Source organism: Rhynchophorus ferrugineus, unplaced genomic scaffold (genome assembly GCF_030347505.1).
Source record: "Rhynchophorus ferrugineus isolate W39M unplaced genomic scaffold, kcgeb_rfMv2 rfM3, whole genome shotgun sequence".
Lineage (NCBI taxonomy): Eukaryota > Metazoa > Arthropoda > Insecta > Coleoptera > Curculionidae > Rhynchophorus > Rhynchophorus ferrugineus.
The window spans coordinates 7,857,081-7,882,488 of NW_027472582.1; the positions used below are offsets into that span (position 1 = coordinate 7,857,081).

Here is a 25,408-nt window from a genome sequence, read left to right on the forward strand (position 1 = left end):
AAGACGGATGATCCCGTACCAGCCGAAGTCGATATTAAATATTCCATCTATGCAAACTAACCCCGTAACTTTATATTTCTCACCCTGCGACTTTCGAAATTACCCCTCAGCGATTTGGGACGTTGCTGCCGCGCCGGTTTTATGCCCCGTATGGATGTACTTCATAAATCACTATCAAATATTCAAATATAACTTTTGTATCGCTCTTTGTCTTACAACGGGGCTGGTTTTTTTTATGGTCGCGATGGGCTTATTTAGGGGGTAGCTTTAAAGGATTACGTACCCCGAATGTGAGAATATAACAGTAGAAGCAACACACTACAACTATATACATATATATACATATATATATATATATATATATATATATATATATATATATATATATATATATCACTACATAGTATAAAACAAAGTCGCCTTTTCTGTCCCTATATCCCTATGTGCGCTTAAATCTTTAAAACTACGCAACGGATTTTGATGCGGTTTTTTTCAATAGATAGAGTGATTCAAGAGGAAGGTTTATATGTATAATACATGCATAATATACTAAGGCAACATTGCTAATTTTAGAGGTTTCTAACGTGATGTCGTAAATTAACCTATTTTTTAAGGCTTATTTAGCAATTAGCAAAAACGCTGCCTAACCCTACGAGTTAGATCAAATTAATGTACTACAGTATTGTACACCATAAAAAGGTCTACAAAAAAGTCCGCGATGGTATATGTTTATCTTTTAGGGATAACCCACATTAACCCATTTTATTGTTTACTTTTTACGTGAGAAAATGGTTTATTTACGAAGCTATTTTAAGCAATACGGCATTAATCCTTATCGAATTAAGTACCTTAAATACAGTGTGCAATTAATATAGATCAATATGGTTCCTTACAGCATGTAAATTAAACAAATATTTTCGGAGATATTACAAATTTAAAATTTGCGTTTAAAAATGTGTAATGTAATAAAAATTGTATGAATTTAGATATTCCAAAGATAGCAGGAAATCTTCATAGTAAGTATAGGGGAAGAGGAATTGTTTTACTCCAAATTTAATGCGTGCAGGCCAAGGGCAGTAATGAATGAACCAAAAATACTGGATCGATTTTAATCATGTTTTCATTGAGTGACATAGGCATATATATTTTATGCCCGTGCAAAGTCGGAGCGGGCTGCTATGTTTTTATATACAACGTTCATATTTTTTCTGTAGTGTATTTAATTTAATATCAGCATTGCACCCGTGCGAAGCCGGGGCGGGTCGCTAGTATATATATATATATATATATATATATATATATATATATATATATATATTAATTTAACGTTAAATTATTGTTACCGGATCGAGTGGATCTCAGGTTATCATAGTTATGACATGGAGCTCATCTTGTATTGCATATATATATACATAACGTGTATATATTAAATTTTTCTGACACTCTATCGACAAGTCGAAATCCGGCACTGTTGCCGGGTTTATGCGTCGCTCTATATATTCATCAAACGGGGAATGACTTAATTACGACGTAAATGATATGTTTTTGATATTTGAATTAACGGCTAATAAGTTTTGACTAAATAAAATGTTTTAATATTTATATTTTTGTCAGCGTAATTATTTATTAACTTAATATTTTAATAACATTTATTCTATCTATAATGTAGTCATTTCAAATTCTCTTCCGTAATAGTTAACCTAAGTAAGTTAATTTTGCTGCAGACTGTGCTTAATTATTTACTAATTTATTCTTAGTTTCATAAACACACTTGTTTCGAAGAAATTATATTGCAGAATCTTATTTTATATGATTGTGAATAGTTAATAGGTTCCGTTTTTTGCCGAAACGAAACTTTCAACTACATATAAAATAGCGTCCGTACGACGAAATGTTCAAATCATCAAAAATGTCAAACGTTACGATGCAACCGTCAGATGGACTCACATGACAACAGTGTTACCAATTCCCGAAATATAAATAGTGACCCTCGTATTAGAAAAACAGCAGTGTTAATACAAAAAAATATTACACCAGAGACTAAGATTGGACAGGTGGGTCCTTCTAGTTATATACCTAGAGTTAAGTTATTGTGAAGACAAATTGTAGGTTGATCGGCAACGATGAGTAACAATGTAATAAATATATAATAAAACAATTGTTAAGTAGTTATTAACTAGTTCTAATTTGCTCGCCATGAACTTCTTCAAATAAAAATACTACCGATACCCGCCACTGCAAACCGTAAAACAAACCTTTCCGTCGAGGAATCACCCTCCCGATGAACTTCCGTGTACGGAACAAAGAAAGACGCGGCCACTCGATGCCGTGTAGGTGTCCAGCTCGGACGAGAATACCGTCTGGAGTGATTCAGAACGTCGTAGTCGTGGCGGACACCGGGTGTGGCGCCGGTCTTAATTTTTGAATAATCTGAATAAATATGAAAATCAATTAGTGCCCCGTATTGTTTATGTTTCGTTCGTTTTTTTCTTTCTCTCTCTCTCTCTCTCTCTCGCCCTGGTCGCCGCGTCTGTTTTAATTCAACCCGTCGCAAGGGCGAAGGGAGCGGGGGGGTCATTGTATCGCGGATGTTGTGGGTTTTCACCCTATTTAAATATTTATTTACTATTGAATGCAGCGAGAGATTCGACGAAAGACTTCAGACGCGCATTAACATTTACCAGGTTGTATGAGTGTCACCGAATCTATCCCGCGATGATTAAAAAAAGAAGCACATTGGATAGACCTTCGCGGATAGGGATCGATTCGAGCGAAAATAGCACACAGTAATATTCACCGGTTCCATACCGAATTTTCCAAGAATAGTGGTTAGGTGGAGAATAGTGGATGGTAGAATAATGACCACTACTGTCGTAAATAACAACGCGTGGACACTAGACACCTGAAATGACAAAAGATTTAGCTAAGGTTCTTCTGTGAAAAACAATTAATTACAATGCGAATACAGTTATCAATATTTTACGAGAATTACTAAAATCGAAATAAAACCCAACTTGCTCAAATTCTTTGCTAAATAACCGAAATAATATAAATAAGAGCTTTTAGCTGAGTTGTTGAAAACATTAATGAAATCGAAAGAACAACATGAAATTTAGTTATATTCTATTATGTTTATTTACATATTATTAATGTATTTCCTTTGGATTTGCATTTTTCTTACCACCAATGTGCCCTAAATGTTTCTTGCATGTCTGGAAAATCCCCCTCTAACTTTAATTTTTTCATTTATTAGTATTTAGGTACTTATATATGTGCACTGTAGTGTATTTGCAATAGTGTCTACAACAGTGTCAGTACTCATTCCATATTCTTGTCAAATGTACACTTGATATTTTTTAACAACCACTAGTAACAATGACGATATATATTACATCGATATATACAAATTTAACATATTTTATGAAAGAGTGTTAGATAACTAGTTACTTTATATATTCTCTGTCATTATGTGAGCCTTCAAAATTACCCTAGTTTGGTAATTTTGCTGATGTTATAATTTTTATATATATTTTAAATTTTAGTTATGTTTCTGAATGAATTTTGTGTCAGTATGCTAACAGATACTTACTGGGATTCATCTATATACATAAAGTCAATTTGTTTCAGTTTTGCAATAATTTTTAATTTCCTTTATCACCAATAAAAAAGTAGTGTTTTTATTTATTTTTTAAAATAAATTTTATAAAATATTCTGTACTAAAGTGTATAACAAACATGATTTAGATTATCGATAGCGCATGAATGTAGTAGGGAACCGGTCAAGATTACTATATAGACGAGCGTAAAAAACCTATTCATCTATACCTATACAAGCTTCGATTGGCCGGAACTGCACATGCCCACTTGTTCTAATCTAGCCTGAGATTTTTCCCAATTACTCGTACTTTTCTATATACGCCTTGTTGTTTACCACAGATGTGGTTAGAAGTAATTTTTATGTTAATTGTGTATTTTAATTTTGTAGAGACAATATAATTATTCCATAGGCAAAGCTAACGACAGATAATGCGAAAATAAGTTTATAAGGTATGAATTATTAGTAAATTATTATCATTTTATAACACTAATTTTTTAACCTTGTTGACTTGCGACTATTACATAGCGTTATTGAAGAAAAACAAAATGCTGCTTTGCCAAAACCATGCACCGTGTAATAAATCAGTGAAATCCATGAATTGGGCTTCGCATTGCTTCCTCATCCACCGTATTCTCCAGATCTGACTCCCAGTGACTATTTCCTCTTCTCAGATCTCAAAAGAATGCTTGCTGGGAAGAAATTTTCGTCGAATGAAGAGGTGATCGCCGAAACTGAGGCCTATTTTGAAGTAAAGGACGAATCGTACTACAAAAATGGTATCGAAAAGTTGGAGGCTTGCTATAATCAGTGTATCATCCTTGCAGGGAATTATGTTGAATAAGAAAAAACTAATTTTGCCAAAAAAAAAAGTGTTTTACTATGGTAGGCCGGGGACTTTTCAATTGAGCTGTTATATGAACAAAAATGCGTTTGTTTAGCATTGGCATTGATGTCGAGCTCTATCATCACCGTTTAAATCACATGGTCAGCGTACGCAAATGCAGCGAGGGTTCGGACACTCGCCCTTGCAAGACAAAAGGGCGACGAGGGGATATAAGTCGCCGGTCGTCCAGGTCCAACGGCGATATTAATTCCACTCCCGATAATCCCGAATATCAATTTGGATAAAATTCGTCCGAATCAAAAGCTCGCCGATCCGACACAATAAATCTTTCTAAATCTCTACTTCTGACTTCGGCTGTATATATTTTTTAATATTGTCCCCCCACTGTGTACGCGAGCGATCTCACAATATATACGATTTTTTTTTAATATATCGCCCGCGTAAAAACCGACCAACGAAACTGATTTATACGATTTCTAATCATTAAAAGCCCCGGCAAATATATTTCGACCTTACGTATCAACGTGGAAAAGCTCACGAAAGGAAAAAGTTTTGACCCGCCCGAAAATGTAGCGAATAAAAATCGTTAAAATGCCATTTTCGTGGTCAGAGTTTCATTTGATATTAAATGTGATAAGAAATAGAAAGAAGGCTGTACTTTTGGTTTATTTCAATAAAATATAATCAAAATACACATATACAAGAATAAATAGTTAAAAAAAAAGTGTAAACAGTAACCTATTGATCTGAAGAAGCACCAAATAATAATTTTTTTACTAATATATAATAATAAACCCTATTTGGGCTTATGAGGTTCAAATATGGGGTTATAGGGTTCGTAACTAAAAAAAAAACTGTATGGTGATCTCGAAATCCAATGAATTCACGACGATATTCAAGGTTTCACTCTAGAACATGAAATAAGGTTGCTAAATCACAGCAACATGGAAACAAAACAGCCATTGAAGTATAACAAAAGGTTTGTAAAATTGCAGGTATAACAAAACGATAATAATAAAAAAATTACCAACAGTAGTATTGTTACGTAAAATAATAAATTAAACTCTCAAAACTAAGAATATCCAGTACAGTACAGTACAAAAGGAAAAAACTCCCCGTATCTCCAAAGGATTGGCGCCTCGAGAGTCATAAAAGGACCAACCTCGTCGATCTTCGATTGTATATAAAAAAAGAAAACACATAAGAATCCGCATCTGGTCTAAATATGGACTTAATGTCAAGTAGGAATGAGTCTGAAAGAGAAAGGAGATTATGGTTTTGGTTTGATATCATCAGATATTAACTTGAAAAATGATATATTAGCCAAAAAAAAAAAACGCGGATTCCGTTTAAATATCACTGGTATAATTGAATGTTATTGTGAAGCCACTAGATTATTTAATAAAATTAGTTAAAAAAAAGTGTATTTGTAGAAATGGTTTACAACAGCTACTGAATTCACTTTATTAATCACTAATTAATGTATATTTTTTTACATTTTTATCAGTCCTCTTGCTTATTATCGGGTTGCACTGAAGCTTCAAGCAATAAGATTGCTAAATCACAGTAAGTTGGACTACTGGACAACATGCACGCACGTATTCGTCTTGTCTGTGTATTGATGCAAGTACAACAGAAAAGTGGTAATAAGTTAATTTATAAATTCTACTGACTAATGTAAGATATAATAAAGGAAGAGCAGGAAGGTAAGGAAGAGCAATACGGTCTTAAAAGAAAGAAAATGATATTTCAATGTCATAATATGAGAAATTAGTACAAGGAATAGTTAAAATCGCTGAAAAGGTGAAAAAGTGACTGAGGGAGATGCGAAGGACCGAGGAACAAAGACAAATGATGAAATTATAAGACTGTTTTGGAGGGTGTGGGCTTTATTGAAGAAGGACTCGGATATTTTTGAAAGGAATTCACCTTAGTTTCGATATAAAACTCGTTGTAATGTATCATCGATATAAAGAGCTTTGTATCGGATTCGTAGCGGTTGGCACGTACTTAGCGTTTACGCCACTAGTTCCAAACAATCGCCGTCATATGACACCGTCTAGTTTTTTTTCTCACGAACTTGATAAAAGAACATGACAAAGTAGCAATATAGGAATTGATATGGCCTATTTTCTCGGTAACCGCAGATTTCGCCATCATTATTAAATTCTTATCGGGACATACAACACTGTCGCTATTATGCTCGATCTTATTATTATGGCGTTAATATTCTGTTACGTTTGAGATATACAATATTCGCTTGACCAATGGAAAAAAAAGGTTACGTTTTATTTACCGCTACGTACTAGGTTGTTCAATAAGTAAGACACCATTTTACTGCCATCTTTCATAAGATTGTAAAAAGAAAAATTGTGGTGTATTAACAAGCATTCAATAATTGATCAGGTGCATTGTAACACAGATGTAATTGAAAAAGTCTATGAAGGTAAAAAGCTATGTTGAACTATATTCTGAGATGTAGCACACGCCTTCGATAAGGTATGGTATGAGGGCCTTGTTCATAAACTATTATAAAAAATAAACTCATCATAAACTACTAGAAATTGAACTATTAAAAACTTACATTACAGCCAGTATATGTAGAGTTAAACAACATTAAACCTACTCTAGAATAAAAGAAGCTAAAGCAGCTATACCACAAGGAAGTATTCTTTACCTACTCTATACTTTTCACATACCACAGATGAAAAATATCACGGCTACATTTGCTGATGATAGAAGAAGAAGAACCACACGAAAATTACAACAGGCAACTGACAATATAAATAAATAGACCCAGATTTGGAAAATAAAAATTAATGAAAGTAAATCTGTGTCAATACAATTCACGTATAATCAGACGGCACAAGCACCAATAACAATCAATAATATCATTCCATAAAGCAACGACGCTAAGTATCTCGGAATGAATCTTGATGCAAAACTTCGCTGGAAGGAATATGTAAAAAAGAGAAGGAAAGAACTGAAGTTAAAATATAGGGAAATGTATTGTTTAATTGGAATAAAATCACAATTATCAATACAAGCAAGTATTGACGCCTATATGGACATACGGAATTTAATTATAATGTAAATACCATACAAGTGTTCCAGAACAAAGTCTTGAGAAGTATTGTAGGTGCACACGAGACACTACAGCACTGATTACTTACATTGACACCTTCAGATATCGACTGTCCCTGAGCAAACCAAGATCTCCATTTTCATGTCATATATAACACCAGAATAGGATACAGACCCAAAATAATCCAACCATTTGTTCAGTTATTCAAGAAATACGGATTTAACAGTCCCTTTTAGGGTTTGTTTTGATTCTTCGCTTAAACTCACGAAATCAGCTTTGTACCAAATGAGCAACGTTGCCCAAGAACAAAACAACACAATAAAACAATAGTCAACACTAAGGGCAGTAGTGTTTCTTTTTTTTTTGATAACATCTTTATTAGATACGCTTAGTACAATCTTAATTATAAATTAATTTATTAGTGCATTTCATTTGTACTTGGATTAATTCACAAGCAAGACGAGTGCGAGAAAATACATCAATAAGTATTCCTCAATTATAAAATTATAATAACTTAAGCTATAATTTACACGAAAGTTATACACTTTATATAAGTTCGTACGGTTTGGTTCGCTTCAATCTTCTGACATCCTGCGCGCTGTTCAGCAGTTGTATTTCTTCCACGTTACTATGATTTAGTAATCTTCTTTCGTGTTTCAAGGCGAAATCTTGGATACATTCGCAAATCCATTTGATTTCCACATCATCGTGCGGTTCTTCGTTGGTTACGTAGCGTTAGGCATTGGTAATCAATCGAAGAACCTTGTTTTGACAGGGTTGGATGACTAGTTGATTTGAATTTTTAGTGCAACCCCATATTTGCACCCCATCGGTCCAAATTGATTTTATAATTGTCTTATAAATCAACCTCTTTGATTTTAGATCAACTTGGGAGTATCGTCCAACTAACCAATATAGTTGTTTTATTTTGGTTCTAATGTGTTTTGCTTTTTGTCTGACATAATGTTGTGTTTCTAATATAAAAACCAACTCTCACCCACGACCAACTAAACTTGACTCTCATCTCATCAAAGCCACGGTGGTGGCAACATAAACCACCCCGTGTATGATGCAGACGACGATGAATAATGGCGGTATCGGGAACACGGCACCCCGAGCACAACAGCTCCGGAAATAATGAATAAAAAAGAGATATAAGATCGTTATTATTGGCGGTTACGCGGGAGTCGTAAAACACCTTACGCGGGGCCCGTTTCTGAACTAAAAATCAAAATATATGGGCCGCCGTTAGGGTAGCGGCACTTTATTAATAATAAGATGGGGGGTGGGGGGGGTGGAGAGGGAGTTCGAGTCGGAGCTATTCGATTTTTTCCATCAGGATGTATACGCGCGGCCTCATCGGATACATCGACAACCACCTTGGCTCGGTTTATTTACGCTACCGTGAGAAACGGGGCCTTCTCCAGAAGATGACAGGATATCCAAAATAAACCCGAAACATGTGTCCCGATCCTACCCCATACCGAGTCAATATAAATATTTTTAATAGGCAATATCCCATATTTATTCGATCGGTACCATGGACTATCCTAGTGGCTAGATGACGAATAGTTGATTTTTTCTTTATTTTCTTTGTTATTATAATTTGTATTGTATAATATATTTTTGAATTTGTGTTGCCATTAGGTGTCAAATAATTGTGAAATTTTATGGTTTTCATATGTATATGATATTCTCATATTTTTTCTATTAATCTTTAAGAACGTCAACAATCTGCCCGTGGGCACTTTCCTGAGAGCTCTTTTAAGATTCTGCCAGTAATTACGTCAAAACCAGGAGCTTTATTAGTATCGATTTATATAACTATTGTTTGTTTTACTTCCTTAACAAGAACCTCATATTAAAAGACAGTTAAATTTTGCTGTAAACACATTTACAAGCAGTTATTTTTGTATCGAACTTTTAGTAATTCAAGAATTATTTACTGAATATTATACGACGAAAGAAGTTAATAATTATTTTTAATTGAGAAAAAGTTAAATTCATTTTGATAAAAATATGAGTAATTACGATTAATGTAAATAAACAGCATTTCTAAGTATAAATTTAAAGGATTAACTATAGATTTCTAAGGAGAGATGCCGTTACCCATCTAGAGCGTTGCGATGGTCCAGCCGTCTCGGAGAAAGGTACTTAAAGCGTTTAGAAAACTAAACTAAACCGAACTACTTTAAAAGGTACTTGTAGCTATTGATAAGTGATGAAATCCAGAAGCCAACATGTTCGTACGGTTGACATACTCAATAAATTCACCTCTCGAGAAATAAAAGTCGCCGTTTTACGATCGCTTTCTTCGACCGGCTTTATGTGATACACACTAAAAGCGATTTTACAACTATACTCGACCGAATTGTTTCGTTAAATTTAGATTTTTAGAAACAATCGACGGATCGCGGCGAGCTATGTAAAAAATGCGACATTTTATAGTCGTTACGGTTTATTTTGGGACACCTCAACAATCTTAAACAATCATAACTCAAACTCGGAGATCCAATGGCAAAGTCGAAGAACTTTATGTGGTGTTCTAGTCTAGAAATATTTCGTATTTTCAAGACCTAGCCCTTTAAGAATATGACTTTGAAAGAATTTTCGGAGATATATTTGTTTTTTAGCGACTTCCAAATGATCAGTTGGTAGTAATTGAAATAAAATGGTAAATAAATAGGTTTAGGTAGGTATTAAGCTAAATTGTGTGTATATAGTAGAATATAAAATACGTGTAGTAGATAGGTTAACATCTTATGTCTTTGTTTATTAAAAATGTAAGTTTATTTTTTGATTTTTAGTGAGTTCCTTATTTATTTTTTGAAGTCAGTTCAATTTTCTTGTTAAAAATATTTTATTGTTTATCTAAAAACGAAACTGTTTTTTTCCCAGACGGTCGACATGATATCGCAAATTCTGATGAACCCATTTAATTGAAATTTGGTGCGGGCTTTCTCTATACATTCTCCTATAATACAAAATACAAAACTGTAACAAAATAACACGTTTGTTAAAAAAACTGTTTGATTTTTGTACGATATTATCACTTGTCTATTTCTCTTCCTCAAAAAATGGGAATGGGTGAATATTACAATGAGTACTAGTACAAGTCGGTTAAAGATAACTTGGTAGAATATAAATTTGGAAAGGACAATAGAGGAGAAAATGTTTTATTAGTCATAACTCACTGTTATCTCCATTTTGAGTCATGTCGTTTAATTTAGGTCCAATATAAGAGTTGGTTTCCCATAGTTCACTTATGTATCATTAAAACGTTAATACATATCTAATGAAAATTAGTTTAAAGCATTTTTCGACTAATTTCTTGGTATATTTATAAGAAGTGAAGAGAAGTTCATACAAGTCACGACTTACGATATGTTGGATCAAGTAGTAATCAGCAGGAGTAAGGTTTGGAGAATACGGCACCTGAGCCAGTACTGTCTATTTTAAAGTTTTCACCGGTTTTGTAACCGGTTAGGTGCTCGGAACTTATTAGATTTAGATTTTTACAAAAAATAGACTAACGAAAATGAAAAAAAAACAACGTTCTACGCTAGTTACGGTTTGTTTTCGGATACATCAACAATTCCAAACAATCATATTACCGATGGCTACGTCGAAGAAGGCGATCAGACGAAGAGAGAGGAATAAAAAAGCACGTTAAAAGGACCGAAGTCGCAAATGATTTAGATTTCCTGTAGACGATGCCGATACGCGACATATTAAAAAGACAGAAAGCGCCAGATGTTTATGAACAAAAAATAAATATTGATGGTTGCCTCTATAAGTCGCTCCGAGAGAAAAAAAAAATGGAAACGTTAAAACATGTGTTAAATGAGAGTTTGTCTCAAATATTTGTCTATAGATCGGTCGTCAGATCGAGCTGAACTGTTGCACAGACAGCAACGGGAGACGTATTTGTTTTATTTTTCGGATCGAGTGGGCTCGGAAATTAATTTTACTTTGAAAAATCATTCGTAAAAAACAGTATTAATCGTCCGTAATTTGTCAGAATACTTGATCGTCGTTCCATCTGAATGATTCATTATATTTACAGAAACAAAAGAATCTTTGTATTTAATATATTCGATTTAATTGTCAATAATAATGTAGGCTCAATTTTTTTTGAATTAAAATATTTTTACAATTTAAAGAGTCCCAGGAATTAAACGTCTTAAACTAAAGTTAATTTTAAAAAAGAAATTTAAGTATTAACACCAAAAAAATAAACGCTTTATTCGTCGCGATTCAAGTAGGCTTAGGAATGAAAACAAACAACGATGAAATTGTAGGAAAATCTCAACTGTTGAGAGTCATTGTTGACATATCGAAACAAACATTGGCATGGAATATTTAGAACTGTATAATTGAGCGAAAATCCAGGCTAAAGATAAGAACATTTTACACAAAACTTTCAAGAGTTAGAATCATCGTTTCCTTATTTGTTTCTCTTGTTCACTTGTTTCGGACAATGCGGTAACGATATAGGTTATCATATCAATATTAGATTCTTGCATGTATTGTGATCATTTTATTACATTAAAAATGTGTTTTATGAGAAAAATGGTTACAGTATATTTGAATTAAAAGATTTTCCATTATTTTCAAGTGAAAAAATGGCGGTAACATGTCAAAAGAACGATTTTTCCAAAAAAGTGCCAGTAAAAATTAACGTTCTTGATCTCCATATCGGAAAAGAAGCAATTGGTGAGGTCGCCGTTCGTCTGCGGACCCATTTACGTATGCGTGGGTGTGCGTCACACATACACACACACGCATATCCCCGAACTCGACCCCTTCGCTTTGTTTTCTTTCGCTGGCTCCTTTGTTTTTATGTTATTCGGGAGACCCTAGCCGTCTTTTGTTTCTCGACTCAATCATTTGCATGTCGGCGGTTGTCATTTAATACCTTCCGCGCGCTCTCACCACCGGGTCCCATTCGAATTCCGAATAATAATAATCGTTTTTTTTTACTTCGGGTTCGGGCCTCAGAATTAATTCCTCCTGGTCGCCAGAAGACGACAACGGCAACAACATAATGGATAACGATTAGGTGCGAATCGCGAAAGCAAAGGATATCCGTTTTCGAACTTATTGTGCGGGGTGTGTTTCGGTCACCCTTTTATTTTGTCGCTCCGAAAGGTGCCCCCGCTCATTGAATTAGCAATGAAAGCCGTTGAAATGATCCCATGCATTACTTTAATAAATGAATAACGACGGACTTTAATAGTTCGTTCTTATGTCGCAATATCAAGGTGGCTTTGGCTGACACGCTGGAGAGACCTCGATATTCATATGAAATTCATAGTTTTGTAGTTAATAAATGTCGTAATAGGTCTACTAGAACTAAATCCATTTGTTTTTTAGTTAGCCCTAACCCCCAAAATATGCGTGTATAAATTTGATAGCTGTCGGATCATTACTTTGTGAATTGTAGCATTTTTAGTGAAGCAACTTTTGTTATTGTGAAAAAAATTTATAAAAAGGAATTTCGCGTGTTGATAAAATATTGCTTTTTGAGGGGAAAAAATACAGTTGAACCAAAAACTTGGCTTGATGCCGAGTTTCCGGACACTGCCCCAGGACCATCAAGGATTGGTATGCTAAGTTTAGACGTGGTGAAATGGGCACCGAAGACAGTGAACGCAGTGGACGCCCAAAAGAGGTTGTTACGGACGAAAACATTTAAAAACCTACAAGACGGTTTCGAATGACCGTAAATTGAAACTGAATGAAATAGCAGACACTCTAAAGATATGAACTGAATGTGTACATCATATAATTCACGAATATTTGGGTATGAGAAAGCTCTGTGCAAAGTGGGTGCCGCGCGAGCTCGCTTTTGACCAAAAACAACGACCAGTTGATGATTCCGAGCAGTGTTTGAAGGTGATTAAGCGAAATAAACCCGAGTTTTTGCATCGATATGTGACAATGGATGAAACATGGCTCCATCATTTTACTCCAAAGTCCAATAGACAGTTCCGAGTTCCCAGTGAGCAGCAGATTGCACATAGAGGTCTCAACAGACTGCACACAATGAACCCGCTCCAAAGCATGGGAAAACGCAACAGTCGGCTGGCATGGTTATGGAGTCTGTATTTTGGGATGCGCATGAAATAATTTTCATTGACTACCTTGGAAAAGGAAGGACCATCAACAGCTACTATTACATAGCGTTTTTATACCGTTTGAAGGACGAAATCGCCGAAAAATGGCCACATTTGAAGAAAAAGAAAGTGCTGCTTCACCAAGACAATGCACCGTGCTACAAGTCAGTGAAAACGATGGCAAAAATCCATGAATTGGGCTTCGAATTGCTCCCTCATCCACCGTATTCTCCAGATCTGGCCACCAGTGACTATTTCCTGTTCTCAGATCTCAAAAGAATGCTCGCTGGGAAGAAATTTTCGACGAATGAAGAGGTGATCGCCGAAACTGAGACGTATTTTGAAGCAAAGGACAAATCGTACTACAAAAAATGTATCGAAAAGTTGGAGGGTCGCTATAATCAGTGTATCACCCTTGAAGCGAATTATGTTGAATGAAAAAAACTAATTTTGGTAAAAAAAAATATTTTACTATGGTAGGCTTTTCAATTGGCTTGTTATGTCTTCAGTTTGGACATGGCTTTCATTCTGCTTTTATTCATAATCACTTCTTATTGTCTTAGATTCATATTCCACCTGTTTAAGATGTTTTATAAGTGGTCTGGTCCTGTTACTTAACTTGTTATTAGCTCTATTTTTATATTTGACATTTCTTTATTATATCATCCATTAATCTTATAAACAGGATTGGACTTCTGCATTGCCTTAGACCTTCGGTTGGGTTTTGGAGGCGTTTGATTCCTACAAATCTGAATGATTCTTACAATTTTGCTCCTCTTTCTTCTAATATACCCAATGTTATTTCTCTTCTTACCTTTTTGACTAATGTGACAATAATTTTATTATTGGTAGATGAATAAATATTGATTCTAATGCAACATGATATTTTATTTGATTACTAGTTATAGTCCTTTCAAATTTTATTGAGCTATTTATCCAATGCACGTCAAAATTTATAATGCAACGTTGCCGCATCAAATTTAAGTTGTCGTTTATTTTGACTCTGACAACAGAATACTATAGTAAATAAAATAATGAAACAAAAATAATGTTATAATAAGTACGTCTAATGCATACTTATTAAAGGACTTAAACTGCTGTTAATTAAACAAAAGTTTGTAGGTTAGAGTTGTTTTATTATATTTACATTGACATATGACAACGGTGTCGACCAGTACCAACACAAATTGAATTTTCGGGTGTTATAAACTCAATTTGGCAATGCCATGACTATAGTTCATTAGTAACATTAACTTCAGAAGAGTAGAGTAAGAGTAAGAAGAGTAAGAGAAATTCTAAGAAACCATTAAATATAGTATCAAGTAACATATTCTATTTCTTCAGGATTTTGTTGCAAAGTTGACTGCAATTTAAGGAAAACAAATCGAAAGCCATCTGAACTAATAAAAGGAGAACTTTAAATAGTTTTTGTCTGAATCTGAATAGGTCCCACATTTTTGGAAATTATTTTATATTTTTATTGCCCATTGAAGAAAAAAAACACCAAGTGAATACAGAACTGATAATATATGTGAAGTACCATTGACAAAGACTTAATATTGGAAGTATATGCTCCGAAAGATTCAATGAAAAGAAAAAATCGAATAATTGACAGAATCGAAGGCGTAAATCGACGCTGATATTTAAAAAAGGAGGACGACACTACCCCACCTTCCCCTCATCGCCGATCATCCCGCTCCAAGGCCCCCCGTCTTCGAACTCTTTAATTTCCATTAATTAAAGATTATTTTTTCGCGGTTTTTTCCGTTCGCTACGAGCGCCTCGTCCGGATCGAAGGAAATTAAGACCACTCCATTTTAATTTGATTGAAGCCCGAAACTCAAAGTAAGTCTGTCGATATCCCGGATATATTTCGAAGGCATCGTTCCGACTGTTTAATTACGAAAAGTTTGAGAAAGTCAATCTTTTTAGTAGACCAATATCCCGAGACTGCCTAATTATAACTTAATTATGCTAAGTGACTGACGCGCTCTGTCTCGGTCCTCTTCCCGGCTCTTCTCCTCTTTTATTTCGGTTGACGCCACCGATTTTTGTTTGTCTCTGGTCGCGTTTGATTCTGGGAAAGACGTCCGGCGCATCATATTTGTTTTTATTTCATTCAGACTAATATTTTTTAGATGATTTTTTTCGAAAATACGTTTTGACAAGAAAATTGTAAAATTACAATAGAGTTCAGAGTTGGAGAAACAACTAATCAGGATCAAAACCTTCACGAATTTTGAAGCCGGTTAGTCAACGAGAAACTCTAGTTACTATAAATTATTTGCCAAAAGAAACACTCCATTCCTTTTGGTGCCCAATTTAAATGATTATTCTTGTTTTCGTAAGACATTTCTTGGATTATCATTGAATTATTTTTACTAAGCTAACTTGAAGTAACATATATAAAGTGATTTTTAGATTTTGTAACTTTTGTGAGTGGAAATGTGAACCAATGGTTCTTTTGCTCTTATCTGGATCCTTCAGGAGTAATATCCCTAACTTATCTATTCTACATTCACTGTTGTCATTATAAATCAATTCATTTTCTTTCATTAAGTATCAAATTGCTCAAACTTTCATTTGATCTGCAATACTATATATATATTTCTCAATCCTTAACCAATACGCTGTTGTTGATTCCGTGATGAATTCGTTCACTTTTTACTCGTCAGATTTGACCAAACTATTGTAATCTGCGCCTTTGTATTTGATCCTGTGCATTGATTGCTAGATCTTAAATAAGATACCTTGCGTACAGATATCAGTCTTTAACAATGTCCAAGTTCTTCAGTCACCATCTTTGAGAAGCAACAGTTCGACCTATTTCGACTTATTTCTTCAGTTGTAGTATTCTTCTATCTTCTGTTGTAGAATGACTCTGCAATGTAAACTACTTCATGAAGAAATCAAGAAGCCTCAACATCTGTATTAGTGGATATCAGATTGGTCAAAGAATCATATTTATTATGTCTGTGACTGAAAATATCTGACCAGAAACCTTAAGCAGTACATTTTTTTCGTTACAGACATTGTTACAGAATACTCATTACTAATAATTGACAAAAACGCTAGCTGATGTCACCCTTTCTATTTTTTCCAGTCACTTAACAATGTGAACGAAATATATTGCCTCATTCATATGCTAAAACAACGACAGATGAAGCGGTTTTAGGTGCTGATGCACCATATCGCCGACTAAGTTTGATGCGAAACCTTCCGATACCTAGTGGATTAATTGTCCAGTAATGTCGACGTTCAATGCAACATTATTCTACGTAATCTGAGACAAACAATAAACGAACATTGTGACTCAATTGTGTGAAGTTAACGGATTTTTATTCGAGCAAATAATGGTGCCATTGGTCGTCGATGATCCCGACTGGTATTGGCGATAAGAAACCGCGCACAAAGTAATTCTGTACATAATCGAATATGTTTCATGACTAATCATATGGCGTATATATGTATATATATCTCAATATCCATTCATTCTGTATGAATGATGAATAGTTTCCGAGTTAGACATCATCCAGGCGGCGCTGGACACTCGCAAAACTCCACCGCGTAGTGTCATATACGCTTGAAATATCTAATTATCAACCCCTTTCAGTAGGGGTCAGTTATATTGTCTTTATTGTTCTTTTTGTATCGGGATTCGATTTATATAGTAAAGCACTTAAAAGGGCGTGGGGATTTTTTTTATTAGACGTCATGAGTTGGTCTTTTTTTTTTCAACACTCCGTATTATATATTCAATTTTATATGATCCGCTACGTTTGTGGTAAACAAGAAATAACATAATTATAAATTAAATTATCGTCATTTTTAGATCGTCCAAACCAAAACCGATATGTTTCTAAAAGTGTATGAGGAGTTTGGCAGCAGATTTCCTGAAATCAAACAACTACTACAATTCAGAAAACATTTATTAATGTTTAATAGTGTTTATATACACGGTATATAAACATTAGTATTAATTACACTGAATAACTTGATAATATACGTAAAACTGTTATTTTATGTAGAGAAATGTGAAGATGACGTGAAAGGAAAGATGGCAAAATAGCAAAAAAAATTGTATCGGGATTGGATTTTTTTTCATGGTATAGTACACATTTCAAGAGCCATGACTTGCGAATTAGTGAACAAATAGCCAAAGTGCTTTGTTTTGGAAAACTAATTCTTTTAATGTTAACTCAAGTTGGAATCGGCCTGTTGGCGTAATGGTAAAAGCGACAGGACGGTCCTCCTACTGTTCTTAGGCAAGAGTGTAAAATCCGACAAGGAAAATGATCCCAGTCACGCCAGTAACCAGGCTGGGTAAGACCGGATGTCTTCTGGGATGATTTCTAAAGTTGATCATTCGCCAGTCGGTAGGCTTAATGCCCATGGCCCTGGTTAACTTGTAGGTCCAGTCACTAAAAAATCCAAGAGGTTGATGTGACTAAAATCGATAGAACTTAACTCAAGCTGGAACCCACGACGGTTTAATTTTCAGTCTGAACACGAACCGATTAAATATAAATCTAAAATTATACTTTTTAGGTAATCGAGCTGCATCGGATGTGGAACCTCGCCAAATCTGTAATTACCAGGAAAAAAATATTTTTTAAAACATTTGTGTTAACATTTAAAGAATTCAGTGGTACCCGGGAGCATGTGAGAAGAAACACAGTACCTTTTTTAACGTCTGATATATTTTTTTGAAGTTTCAACAGAAGGGGGGAGGGAGGGGGTTTCGGAGACGGCCGGCTACTTTGAATTCCTCCCCAACTCATCGGGAATTTTGTCACTCTTTGATAACTAATTAGCCTTATAAGGGTTAGCGTCCCTCATTTTACGATTTTCAACCCTTTCTCGACGACCGTCCCCTCACCCGCTTCTCTGCCGAACAGACTGTATTAGTTTCGCGCAACTCTTTATATCGAAATGATATCGGGACGGGAGGGAGATCGGGGGAACCCGGGGGTTCTGTTCCGAGCCGATTTAGAAGTTGACCGGGTCGCCGGAATGAATTTCGGAACTTTTCACATGCGCTTCGACCGGGGGTGAGAGTGGAGAAGCGCCTAATTCCGGTTCTTGAATGGATTAGTGCCCCCTCCCCCCCTCCCGCGCACCGACGTCCATTAAGGACAATTGAATTTTCGAGAGCTAACAGAGTTTACTGTTGATAGTTAAAACCTTTTCGTTTCGTCTGGACGCGGGAGGGTTGGAGTTGACGTGCCGGGGCTATTATCGACTGGCCGGCGAGCGACGAATGGACGCGTCCAGGTCCCGTTCAGTATGCGGCGCTCGTCGATCGGGATGATCGCGATGAGAAAAAGACGCCGGTTTCGAGGTCCGCATCGCGTCATCGCGAATCAAAACAAAAGAAAAACGCGCCCGGATCGCATACACGGCGGCGTGCCCCTATCAATTTTTCTCCAGTACATAAAAATCCCCCCACGCCGGCGGACGGGGGGCCTGGCCTCGCACTCATATCCCCGCCCATCTGCGTCTTGTCGGCCGTTTTCCCCCCTCTCGGTCACACCGATGCCGCTACACCCCGCACGCCCCCGCCGCTGCTGCATGCCGGCCTGCCTGCCTGCCTGCCTGCCGATCGCTCCTGCGATTTCCAATTTTATCGCAGATACCGGCAGGACGATACCGATGTCGTATCGAAGTAGGCGACGGAGATACGTTATTCAGAAAATGATTTCGATTTAGGTGAATGCGTATATATATATATATATATATATTCATATATTAATTTACATGTACTCTAAAACTATTTATATAGTTTAGATGAGATCCAGGCAACACAGTTAAAATAAAACAAAAAATCCACTTGCCAATTATACACGAAAGCAGTTATCACTTGATGGATGCGCGATTCCTCAAGCAGAATCAGTTAAATATTTCGGAATACATCTCGATGGTAGGTTAAAAGGGAAACACCATGTTAGACGAACCACACGTACTTGTTTAATGAAACTTGGTTGACTGCCTGTAATTGCAACTATAATTTCTAGATCTGGTGTAAAGAACAAGAGGCTTATTGGGTCATGCTAAGTTCTCGAAAATGTAATAACGCAACGCGCATGTCTCTTGAAATGAGTGATGGAATCTGATTTCGCCAGAGATAGACGCGGTGGACATATGACAACATTCGTAAATGTCTAGTATTTTCTTGCAAATAAAAGAAAATGTTTGGTATCGAAGTTAATATAAATGAGTTTTATTTTAATCCAAAAAAATCTCTTAAACTGTAGGTGGTTATCGCGTCACATCACAATAAATAATGATCGTAAGAATGCTTTATGCTAAATCATAATAAAGTCACGAAACAATAAGACGTCAGAATTAAAACGAGGAATCCGGAGATCGGTATCCGAAGCTAATTGGAGAGCGCGCGGGGCAGGGGGGGGGTGGACGAGGGACGAAAATAGCTAGGGAGACGAGAGGAAAAAGGGTCCGGGGATCTGTCAATGTTTAATCGCTGATCAAATTATTGAAGTCGAACGATAACGTTCAAACAAAGGAATTACGAAATCAAACATTTTTCGACGGAAGAAATCGGCCTAAGAAGGGTGGGAATGGGCGCGACTGTTCTCTCGTCTCAGTCAAGTCGCCCGGAAACCCGACAAACTTTCACCACCGGTCTCTGGAATTCGTTCGAGGCGAGTAAAAAATGGATAACTCGTTGATATTTATCACCACGACGAAGATATTTCGATACGTGAACATTTTTTGATCGCAACTTCAATGGATGCGTAGTTTATTTCAAACCATATCATCGGCAGTGATAAAAATAATCGATGATGAGTAACATCTATCGGAAATTTTAATGAATCAGCACGAATTATATCGAAAGTCGGGTTTAATCAAAAGAAAATTGCAGACGCTTCCAGCGAATTGGATCATTGTAAAAAATTGTAGTAAAAAATTGTGTCGGGCTTCTTTATACGGTAGACGATAAGAAGCTATATTATTATTTATTAGCGACCCGCCCCGGCTTCGCACGGGTGCAATGCTGATACTAAATTAAATACACTACAGAAAAAATATGAACGTTGTATATAAAAACATAGCGGCCCGCTCCGACTTTGCACGGGCATAAAATATATATGCCTATGTCACTCAATGAAAACATGATTAAAATCGATCCAGTATTTTTGGTTCATTCATTACTGCCCTTGGCCTGCACGCATTAAATTTGGAGTAAAACAATTCCTCTTCCCCTATACTTACTATGAAGATTTCCTGCTATCTTTGGAATATCTAAATTCATACAATTTTTATTACATTATACATTTTTAAACGCAAATTTTAAATTTGTAATATCTCCAAAATATTTGTTTAATTTACATGCTGTAAGGAACCATATTGATCTATATTAATTGCACACTGTATTTAAGGTACTTAATTCGATAAGGATTAATGCCGTATTGCTTAAAATAGCTTCTTAAATAAGCCATTTTCTCACGTAAAAAGTAAACAATAAAAATGGTTAATGTGGGTTATCCCTAAAAGATAAACATATACCATCGCGGACTTTTTTGTAGACCTTTTTATGGTGTACAATACTGTAGTACATTAATTTGATCTAACTCGTAGGGTTAGGCAGCGTTTTTGCTAATTGCTAAATAAGCCTAAAAAAATAGGTTAATTTACGACATCACGTTAGAAACCTCTAAAATTAGCAATGTTGCCTTAGTATATTATGCATGTATTATACATATAAACCTTCCTCTTGAATCAATCTATCTATTGAAAAAAACCGCATCAAAATCCGTTGCGTAGTTTTAAAGATTTAAGCGTACATAGGGATATAGGGACAGAAAAGGCGACTTTGTTTTATACTATGTAGTGATATCAAATTCTGTAGGATTTTTCCACTAATTGTCTGTCAGTAGTTGAAAAGTAAGATAGATTGAAAAGTGAAAAATACAGTTTAAAGAATGCGATTTAGTTTTGAAGGATTAAGAAATTCTGGAAATGTTTTGAAATTGTACTTGTAAATAGTTCTAAGAAAATTGTTTGTTATTCAAACCGATGAATGATAAAGAAAAACAATGAATGTTGATTAAAAAACTGAACAGAAGGAGAAAATCGGAATAAGAACATGGAATCTAAGGACCATAGAAAATAACTAGTTTTAACAACCATAAAAAAGAACTGAACGGTAACCGATTGATTCTCTTGAAAATATATGCCAGCTTGGTTGGCGCAGTGGTAAAGGTGACAGGACGGTCTACCTACTGTTGCGATAGTCGCGGGTTCGAATACTGCTGAGGCATGTTCGTAAATTTATGTTTAATATTGTTTAGTATTTGTGATTGTCCCAGGCAAGAGTGCAAAATCCGACAAAGAAAATGATCCCAGTCACGCTAGTAACCAGGCTGGGTAAGACCGGATGTCTTCTGGAATGATTTCTAAGTTGGTCAGTCGCCAGTCGGTAAGCTTAATACCGATGACCGTGGTTCGGAGTTCACGTTAAATTGTAGGTCCATTCGAGATAAACCCAAAGTTGGCAAAAAAAGACTTTAAAATATATATAGAAAAAAAATCTTCAAAATATCTGGAAAGTATCATTAGAAGCGGAGGTACCCATTCAGGGGGCGTTATCATATGCCAATAATTCACTCACTCATAAGCTCTTATCATAACTAAGCTTTTAACCGAGGTGAAACACTTGGAGCGCTCTTCTTGGACCTAACCAAAGCATTTGACAAGATTTGGCACGAAGGCTTAGTGGCGAAATGCATCCGATTAGGTCTACCTAATAACCTAACAGCTCTTATCAAATCATTTCTGTCAGGACGATCGTTCCAGGTGAAGATTAAAGATATTCTCCCTAGCCGGAAAACCATCGACGCAGGAATTCCACAAGGCTCTCCCCTGGCACCTGTTCTATTTAATACTTTTCTTTCAGATATCCCTAGGAGACCACAAGTTGAGGCAGCTTCTTATGCAAACGACACTGCTTACTTTGCTTCGTCAAGAGTAGCATCGCACATCTGAAGCAGACCCCAAAAAACTTGATGGGACGGTCCAGTGGTTACATTTCTGAAGGTTGCAGGTCAACCCACAGAAAACCCAGGCCATCTTCTTCCATAAGAAGCGTTTTGCACCGAGCATTTCGCGTCTTAAAATCGAGAATGCCGAAATCCCATGGTCAGAAGAAGCCACCTATCTCAGTCTTGTCTTCGATCGCAAGTTTATGTGGAATTCCAAGGTCCCTCCATAAAGGTCAAGGTATTGTTTCTCAATAAATACGAAATACGCTTCTTCCTCTCTCAATAAAATATCTCCTGTACAAGATGCTGGTTCCACCTGGCTCACCTAGCCAGGTGGAACGTTTTCAAGTCTTTGAAAACAAAATTCTAAGGAGAATAATCAATGCCCCCTGGTTCGTCAGGAACAATCAAATCCATAGAGAAACAGACGTCCCACAAGTTCACGATTTTATATCTGAGGTTTACTCGAGGTATTTCTCCACTCTTCGTCTCTCGGACAATAGATGTATTACCGAGCTGGCCGATATTTTAGGCCAATAACTCATTCGGCTTTTCTTGGCCTTATTCTATCACAGCCGACACTTTCCCGTCGTGCTCTAACTCCAAGTTGTCTCGACCTTCTCCGGCGAGCGATTAACTCATGTACCGCAAGCTGCGTGGTGTGATAACGACGCCACGTCCTTGAATGGCCATTGTGCCTCTTAACGGTGTTACCGGTTACGGACACCCTCCTTACTAACAGTAAGATACTTCTTCTAGTTAAGGTCATTGGATCAGCTGATAGGGTGGGGTTTAGTGGATAGCCCAGAGGCAGTCTCCACATAACCAGTCCAACTCGCTTATTCCTGCGGGTCTTCCCGACCAGGTATCCGTAATAGGATTCCCCTTCCCGATTCCAGGCCAAAAAAGCTCTTATCATAGTCCTTGTACGTAATAAAAAAACTTTAAAAAGAAAACTAAAACATCATTGCCGAGAATACGATGACAACCGATCGAAAAAATCCGAAGCCTCTATCACCTGACCGAGAAAAAACACACGTCTACCGATCTCTTTGTTACGCCTCTGAATCCACAGATTACCGGATATGACGGAGTCACAATTTACCAATTCCCATCAATCATAAACTTAAGTGTAAGTGAATAATTCCGATTTGCTTTATTGGGTCCAATTGATTGTTGTTCGTTGCCCATTGTGATTCCCGTCTCTTTTCTGCCCACTTAATTGCCACCACACAGGAAATTATCTCTCTCCAAAGGGTATTCGATATTATTGCTCATATCCTTTTTGTTCGCTTATCTGTTGCTGCTCTATTTAGACTTCTTTTTTTATTAGCTCAATGAGTATTGTTCGGCAATGATGTATGACCTACTGGCGAGCGTAAGAGAAAAGCCCTATTACTTCACGTAACCACACTCGGGCTCTAATTTGATTCGATAGAGCTCGTTGTAACTGGAAAAATATATTGCGTCTTATTTGGCTAGATTTAGGGTCCCGAATATCAATCTCGTGTTTTAGGATCGTGTGTCATATGAAAAGAAAATTATAAAGATATTAGAGGCTTGGAATCAAAGTTGTAAAGAAATTATAATATACATCAATTTTGGGTTGGTAAACACTAAAAATTATTTATATATTGATTGGCTGGTAATGGTGAAGTCAAAAAAGGCAAGAAACCTGATGCCCTTTGAATAAAAACATATTTGAACTGAAAAAAAAATACTAGAAAAATGAAAATGTATCGAATTGGAATATATATATTTTTTACCAAATCTGTATCCGTTGATGAGATTTTATTATATCAGTCTGTTTCCTTTTTAAAGAACCTCTCTTAAAAAGCACCACATATCAATGAAATTCAATGTTTATAGTTTAGGTTTCAAGTTATGTACAGTGTTGTGGTTGAATAACGAAAAATGAGATACAACTCTTGCTCCATCAGCAATTCCGTCCATTTCATATTAAAATATATTACCAGGTGTTATACCTCTTAAGACTAATGAAATGTAAACCGAAGCTGCATTGTAGAATAGCCCAAAAAGTATTCCAAGATGGTTGGTTTCGATATTTGATGCAAAATATTGCAAACCACAATGGCTTAGTCAAGAGGAATAATGAAAACTTCTAGGATTCAGTCTACAGAGAGAGTGTGGCTTATAAAATATAACCTTTTTATGATGCTGAATTAATTTCAGGCTTGACAGCCCGACATTGTTCCTTATATTGGGAATATTTAGGTCAAGTCAAGAAAACATAAATACTTTCGATATTGCCAGAGCTATATTATTTTTGTCCGGTCAATACCTTTAGTCAATTTTTTTTTCTGTTAGTTTAAATTAGTTAAAAGTTAGTTGTTAGTTAAAATTTGTGAATTCCTTCATGAATAAAACTAACATTGACATATCTATAAATGGAATTAGGATAAAAAAATGTTTTGATACTTGTGCAAGTACTTGGGATCAGTAACACAGAGGAATTGGCCAATCTGGACTCAGTGTTATCTTGTTACATTGATACCTTTATAAATGGAATTAGGATAAAAATGGCTTGGTTATAATAATTATAATGCTTTCAGATATAGGCTGAGTATTTCTCCATGTAATACGACAAATACCCCACGACATTTTTATTATCGCGAATGCAATGTTTAGAAAATTGTTTCATTACTGACACTATTTTACGTATTGTAACATCATCCCTTTCTCTCCCCATTCCCAGTCACCCTCACGAAAAAGATTAAATCATAATCCTCGGGAGTAAGA

At 35.9% G+C, this 25,408-nt stretch overlaps 1 protein-coding gene across 5 annotated transcripts in view; it reads right to left on the reverse strand.

The window, feature by feature from the left end:
* Positions 1-25,408, reverse strand: part of cut (homeobox protein, cut) — a 94,337-nt gene that overhangs the window by 46,781 nt on the left and 22,148 nt on the right. The gene's annotated exons all lie outside the window — the stretch shown is intronic.